Source organism: Marmota flaviventris, chromosome Y (assembly GCF_047511675.1).
Source record: "Marmota flaviventris isolate mMarFla1 chromosome Y, mMarFla1.hap1, whole genome shotgun sequence".
In the NCBI taxonomy this organism is placed as follows: domain Eukaryota; kingdom Metazoa; phylum Chordata; class Mammalia; order Rodentia; family Sciuridae; genus Marmota; species Marmota flaviventris.
Window position 1 is genome coordinate 8,397,222 of NC_092519.1, and position 6,759 is coordinate 8,403,980.

Consider the following 6,759-nt stretch of genomic DNA (forward strand, 5'->3'; position numbering starts at 1 on the left):
AAGCATCTGAGGCTAGTAAAGATGAAATTTTGTAAAGATGAAATTTTCCAAAATGGCTGAGTTAGAATATTGTTTCTTTGCACATATTATTGAATTCTCCCCCATGCTTCTTATGAACACTTATAATTAAAAGACAGTGCTTGGGTTTTATAATCCATAAAGAGGTTCAGAGGTGACAGCTATAAAGAATATAAGGAAACCGACTAGGATGGAACTGAGAAATTATAGTATGTAATTGAAAAGGGTTATATGAATTTCCTTAAAGAAATAAAAAAGGTAAAGATAAATAGCAAGTTCATGAGCTGACACCTGATTCTAGTAAAGGAAAATTAATTCAGTGATTTAGATGCAGGTGCTCAAAGTTCAAGCACAAAGGTGACTTTCATTCAACTTGTAATGAATGGCAATGCCTTGGGATGTGTCCTTCTGACAGAATTCCATACTCTTGAATATGCTTGAGCAAAGATACAGCTTTGAATGGCAAACAGAAAAAATATGATGAATAATCATGGGAGAGGGGAAGAAAAATGTTATTTATAAAAAAGGCAGAGATGGACTGGGACTGTGGCTCAGTGATAGTACCCTTGCCTGGCATGTGTGAGGCACTGGATTTGATTCTCAACACCATGTATAAATAAATAAAATAAAGATCTATCAACTGAGAAAAAAATTAAAAAGTAAAAACAATTTAAAAATAAAAAGGCAGAGAGGAGACATTAGAAATTAGATATCAGTGATATCTAATGATATTGCAGAGTTGAATCTTGGAAGACAATTCAGATAGTGTTTGAACATCACAGAATGAACATAATACAAACCTGAATGATATGAGTCAAACATTCAATGTGGCCTCTTCATGAAATCAAGAGATGTGGTAAATACAAGATGTATGAAGTTGCTGCTAATGTAACATGGTATTCTGTAGTACAGTAAACATTTTTCTAAATAAAGGAATACTCTCTAGTATAACATAAAAAATATAGTAAATGCATGAATCATTTATGGTCATTTTTAAATTATCAAGTAATATGTATGGTACATACTATATATGTGCTATAATTTTATATAGATTTGGCAGTGTTATTTACAGCAATATCACCACAAACATTTGGGTAGTACATTGTGCTACAAAGTTACAATAGCCATGACATCATTAAGCCACAGGAATTTTTCAATATTAAAAAAACATTACTTTATGTACAAAATTAGAAAAATTAAAAATATTATGGGACCACAGTTGTATGATGTGTTGACTAAAATGTTGTAATGTGAAACATGACTATATTAACAGGTAAATTGTAGCAATTCTTATAAGCAATGGTATTAACTTAATTTCAGACATAACATTGGGCATAGTTATGTACAAAATTTTGTGTTATAGACCTAGGGTACCAATTCCTCTTCTCCATGATTTCCATCTCTAGCATTAGCAGATATTTAAGCACAAAATACCTGTTGCTATATTTTGGATCTTGAATGTCCACAGGTCTCCAGCCTGTGATGCTATTGGGATATGGTGAAACCTTTAGGAGGTGGGGCCTAGTGGGAGAAAGTCAGGTTATTTGGAGCATGCCCTTAAAGGAAATATTAGGAGCCTGACTGCTCCTCTTCCTCTCTCTGCTTCCCCAGCTACCATGAGGTGAACAGCTTTGCTTCCTCATGTCTTCCATATCATGATGTTCTGTGCTTCATCATAGACCCAAAAGCCACAGCACCAACTGACCATGGCCTGACAACTTTCAAACCATGAACAATATTGAAACTTTTTTCCTCTAAATTGATTTATTTCAGGGTTTTTTCTCTTTAATCCATTTACTGATGCACATCCATCCTGGACTAGCTGAATGTAGATACCTGAGAAATATTAGTGTTAAAATATTTCCCTTTACAAAGACTGGTAAATGGAGTGCAATTGTCAAAAGCAATAGTTTTTCCCATGGTTTGTTTCATATGTTATTTTCATAGTTTTTTTTAGAGCTCCTGGTGCCACTCAACAATCCACAGTGTGGACAAATACTGCTCAGATGAAACCCAAGTCATATAATTCACCCTTCCATACACTAATGATAGCTTAACTGGTTCATAGGTTTCAAGACCCTAGTGTCCAATGAAAGTCATTAGAGTTCTCTAGAAAGAAATATATACAATTGCTAAAAAGAATGTCTGGGTATTGTCTATAATTACTCCAGTTAGCCTGGTATCAATGTTTTGCCTATGGCTGTTATTTGGTTCAATGACAGAATAAGATGACACTTTTAACAATTTACAACTGACTTCTCCTTGCATACAAATACACATTCACTCATGCATGCACACATGCACGCACACACAATCAGGCATATGACCCCCCCAAAAAAAAAAAAAAAAACATAGAGGGCTTTGGTGGGAAAGAAGGGGTGCTAAATAAATAAACATCTTTACAGACAGAACACTTAGGCTATGGGAATGTCCCTGAGGTTTCTGAGAAGGCTGTGCAGAGGTCTGCATGCTAGAAGTAACATTTTGGAGTCTCTCTCATCAGGCTGCTTGCTGCTGGGAGATGAGGGAGGTCTGGAATTCATCTGGGAAGACTTGGAATTGGGAGCAGAGAACAGGGAATGTTTAGTGAAGGCAGGGTCCTTGGAGACAAGCTGCTCCTTTACAACTGCCTTTGCATTTGGTTGCTGGGGGCCTGGAGGCTGGTGGCCTTTCTTGGCCTTATCATCTATGGCACTCTTACTGTCCAACTTGACAGATCTCCCACCTGTCTTTTTAGACAGCAAGGTTGTCTTGCCCAGGTCCGTCAACCACCTAGTTTCTTTCTGCTTCAAGGCTGACTTGAAGAAGGACAGCCCTTTATCCTCAGACTTGCTGTCCCTCTTCAGACCAGACCACATACTCATGCTGGGGGAGTGCAGGCTGGCTATGGAGGATCTCCATCCATGCTTGCCGACACCCCTGCCTCCCTGGCTCTGTTCTGTCTCACCCAAGGGGATCTGGGTTTGGAGATGGAGGTGACACTGGCTCTGTCATATCCCAGGCTTTTTCTGGAGCCCTCCCTACTCAAGGTCCCATCTGAAGTCCTGTTCTTCCCAGGAGGAAAGGGGCCCCTAGAAGCAGAGCCTGAGGCTTTTTTTTTTTTTTTTTTTTGGCAGATGTAGAGAAAGCAATGTAATCGAGGGCAGAAGTTGATTTCTGCTTCTGTGGTGAGGGAGATGATGTGGAATCATGGGACTTGGGGAATGACTCCTTTTTGAGCTGGGCAGGAGCAGAGAATGAATGCCTTCCACTGGCCCTGGAAGAATCTGCTTTGCTTCAAGAGCAATAAGGCTTTAGAGAAAATTTTACAGGAACAGGAGAAGAAGGCGATGTATTTGAAAGAGATGATTCTTGGCTTGCCAAGGCTGTTCTCCCTTTCTACATGCTTTTATCTTGCTCAGAAGTGCCTTTGGAGCTGGGGGATCTCTTGGTGTACTCTCTGGTTTCTTTGTGAGCGAGTCTGGGTGGCCTAGGGATTTCACTTCTTTGACAGGAGAGCTGTCCATGGAATCACTCTGATCCATTTAAGCAATCTGGTTATTGTTATCAAATGCATTGGAGACAGGAGGTAAGTGATGCCCTTGTGCCAAGTTTTTGCTCTGTATATCTACAACACTGGAGTTCAATTTGCAGTTATCTGACTCTTCTCTGAACACAAGCCCCTCCATGACAGCTAGGGGGGCTTGGCTCACAGCCTTGTGTTCTCTGCGATTATCACTTGCTTCCTGATAACTGCTGGAAAGGTTCCTAAAGCTGCCAAAGAAAGAGATGAAGAAAGACCTTATCATCCCCTGCCTCTCCAATCTTCTCTAAGGTGGAGGCAGACCTGTGAGTCAGAGTCCCCTGAGAAGGGGAAGGAGAATTGGAGCACATCTGCAGCTTTGCAGACAGGGACCAAGAAGATCTCCTGCAATTTTCATTAACAACCAAGGAGCTGGTCACAGATGATATGGAGGACAAGCTCTGGCATTGAACACTCCTCACAAATGGCTGAGATGAAAAGCCACCACCATCTTCACTCCTTTCCCTGTCATCTCTATGGACTCGGAGATTGAGGCCAGGGAGGTGCATTTGGAGGAGGCCACTGAAGTTACACTGGCTTGCTTGCTCCCCGGAAGCCCACTCACCCAGTGCTCGCACAGGGAAGAACTTGTGGAGCTAGCTACTGAACTGTTAGCCGACTATGATGGGATGGCTGTCTGCCTTTGGTAGAAGAGGATATAGGCTGTCTGGGTGCACACCTCGTCCTGCGACAGCTGCTGTGCATCACTGTCATTAAAGCAATACAAGAGGCCATCCACGGAGTTCTTATAGTATGCTGTGAAGTGCCCCCCTTGCATGGTGCCATGGTGATTGCACACAGCATACAGGTCATAGATGTAGTCCGATACTGCATCACGGCATTCATGAAGCACGTGTTGCCGTGGTTTCAGAGCCTTGCTACTCAGGCACTAGCTTGGCGGCTCAGGTGGGCGGTGCGGGAGAGGCTGCAGACAGCGTGGGCAAGGCAGGAGGAGCGGGCGGGAAGCAGCTGCAGAGGCAGCCACGGTTTGGGCCGCTCCCTCAGAGCTAAGGTGCGAGAGCCTGGACCGCTTCTTGGGGACGCGGCTCAAGAAGCTGCCCATGGAAGGCGCTAAAGAAGGCGACCCGCCCGGACCCCCGTGCCCCCGCGGCCTGCGTGGCGGCTCTGGAACAGCCGATTGCTGAAAGAGCACATCTCCTTCCAGCCCACCGCCTCTACCTTGGATTGGCCGCGGCTGCCCATGCTCATCACCACGCCTGCCCGCCTGGCCTGGGACCTCGCCATTGCCGCAGCGCATCCCGCCGCTCTGCGCCTTACCGGCCAGAGGGCTTGATGCCCCACACACCTCAGAGCGCCTCCAAGCCAGCAAGCGAACCTATTTCAGGATTTTTTCACAGTTATGAAAATCTGACTAAACACCTGTATCATAGGACTTCCATTATGGAAAAATGTTATTTGAATCCATATGTGTCACACACTGTACTCATTATGGAGATAGCAAGAATGAATGAATAATCTTCATTGTAGGATGTGAAGCTAATGGCAAAGTTATGCATGGGGAGACAGAATACAAGAACAAATAATGGACCCAGCATGGAGGAGAAAACTTGCTGGAGTGACAGAGGAATCAAATGAAAAAAATGTGGATGAGATGTGGCATAGTGGGATGTTTGAGATGAACTCCAGGCAGTAGGGAACAACATCATGGCAAGACGTACTAGGAAAATATAGGTACAATGCCATTTCATTCTATATAAATCCAGATATGTAAATTTAAAATAACAAAGTTTAAGAGGTATTAATAAATTATTACTTTATGTACAAAATTTGAAAAGTAAAAAATTTCCTAAATGTAAAAGATTATTAACTTTAACCTTGTTGAGTTAACAGTTTCTACGATTTCATTTGACCACTTTAGCTAATTCAGACAAATTTCTCCCTTCCTTTGTCAAAATTTACCTTCAAACTTCTGTGAATGCATTTGGTGACTTCCATTGTATAATTTTAGTGTGCATAATTGTCTTAGTCCATTTTCTGTTGCTATTACTAAATACCATAGAAAATGTAATTTATAAAGAGTAAAGTTTTTTTTTTTGTTTTTGTTTTTGTTTTTCAGCTCATGTTTCTGGGAATCCAAGGATGAAGTGCTGCAAATGAAAAAGTTCTACTTTTTTGGAGCCTCTTTGTAGATTCTCATAGTGGTGTAGGGCATCACAGGGTGAGGCAGAATGTACCAGTTAAAGTTTCTCTGCCTCTTTTTTGTTAAAAGCAGAGTCCCATTTGTTAAGTTCTACTCCTATTACCTCATTTAACCTTAATTACCTCCCAAATCCCATACAAGGATTAAATTTCTAGCCTTTTAATAACTCACAATGGGGATTAAATTTCAACATGAATTTTAGTGGGGCATATGAACCATAACCACAACTCTACAAATCATTTCCCTGTACACTATAAAACATAACTTAAATCCGCATTAAATATTGCTACTGGGGCTCAGGCTAATGCCTGGGGTAATGTTTCCAAATCTGAAACTTTGAAACAGGATTTGAATGCAATAAAATAACAAGAAGAAGTTCACCAATCCACTATCACATGTTCTGTAGATTTAAGAAAATGTCTGGTATGAACTAATAACAAAGCTTCTGGGCAGAGGCATGTAGAGTGAAATGTGTTCCTCCAAGGTGAATCCACTGTTCCAGAATGCCATGACATCTATACAGTTTAGATTTATTCACATGGAAGAAATTTTATTAAATAATGAACCTTTTGAATGATGTAGGCCTTTGGGGCACTTGTGTAAGAGGCAACTCCCTGATGTTGATGGGAAGCTCATAATTGTAAGCTGCAGATAATTGGCTGGAGAAGAAAGAGAAAATCATGGGATCTTAGAAGTCACATGAAGCCTATGGAATTCAGCCTTTGAGTAAGGGAAGGATGATGGTAATTTTTAAAATAGCATGGCATGTCCAGATTTCTGTTTCAGAGAGAATGTTATGACAACAGTGTAGGGGAGGAAAGACTTCAGGATTTATGTCCTGTTGGGGTTCTGATTTGTGTTTAGGTCAGGAGATGGGACCTGTTAGAAGTGTCAGTTTGGGGGAAGAGAAAACAATTTCAAAAATATTAAACCAGTCATTCAACAAATAGTTGGTGGACATTTACTAGGAGCCAACAATGATTCTGTGCCTTAAGAGGTAAAATCCAAAACACTTGGG

At 41.4% G+C, this 6,759-nt stretch overlaps 1 pseudogene; it reads right to left on the reverse strand.

Moving 5' to 3' along the window:
• Positions 1 to 1,503: 1,503 nt before the first annotated feature.
• Positions 1,504 to 4,825, reverse strand: LOC139703561 (ubiquitin carboxyl-terminal hydrolase 31 pseudogene; annotated as a pseudogene).
• Between the last annotated feature and the right edge of the window lie 1,934 nt (positions 4,826 to 6,759).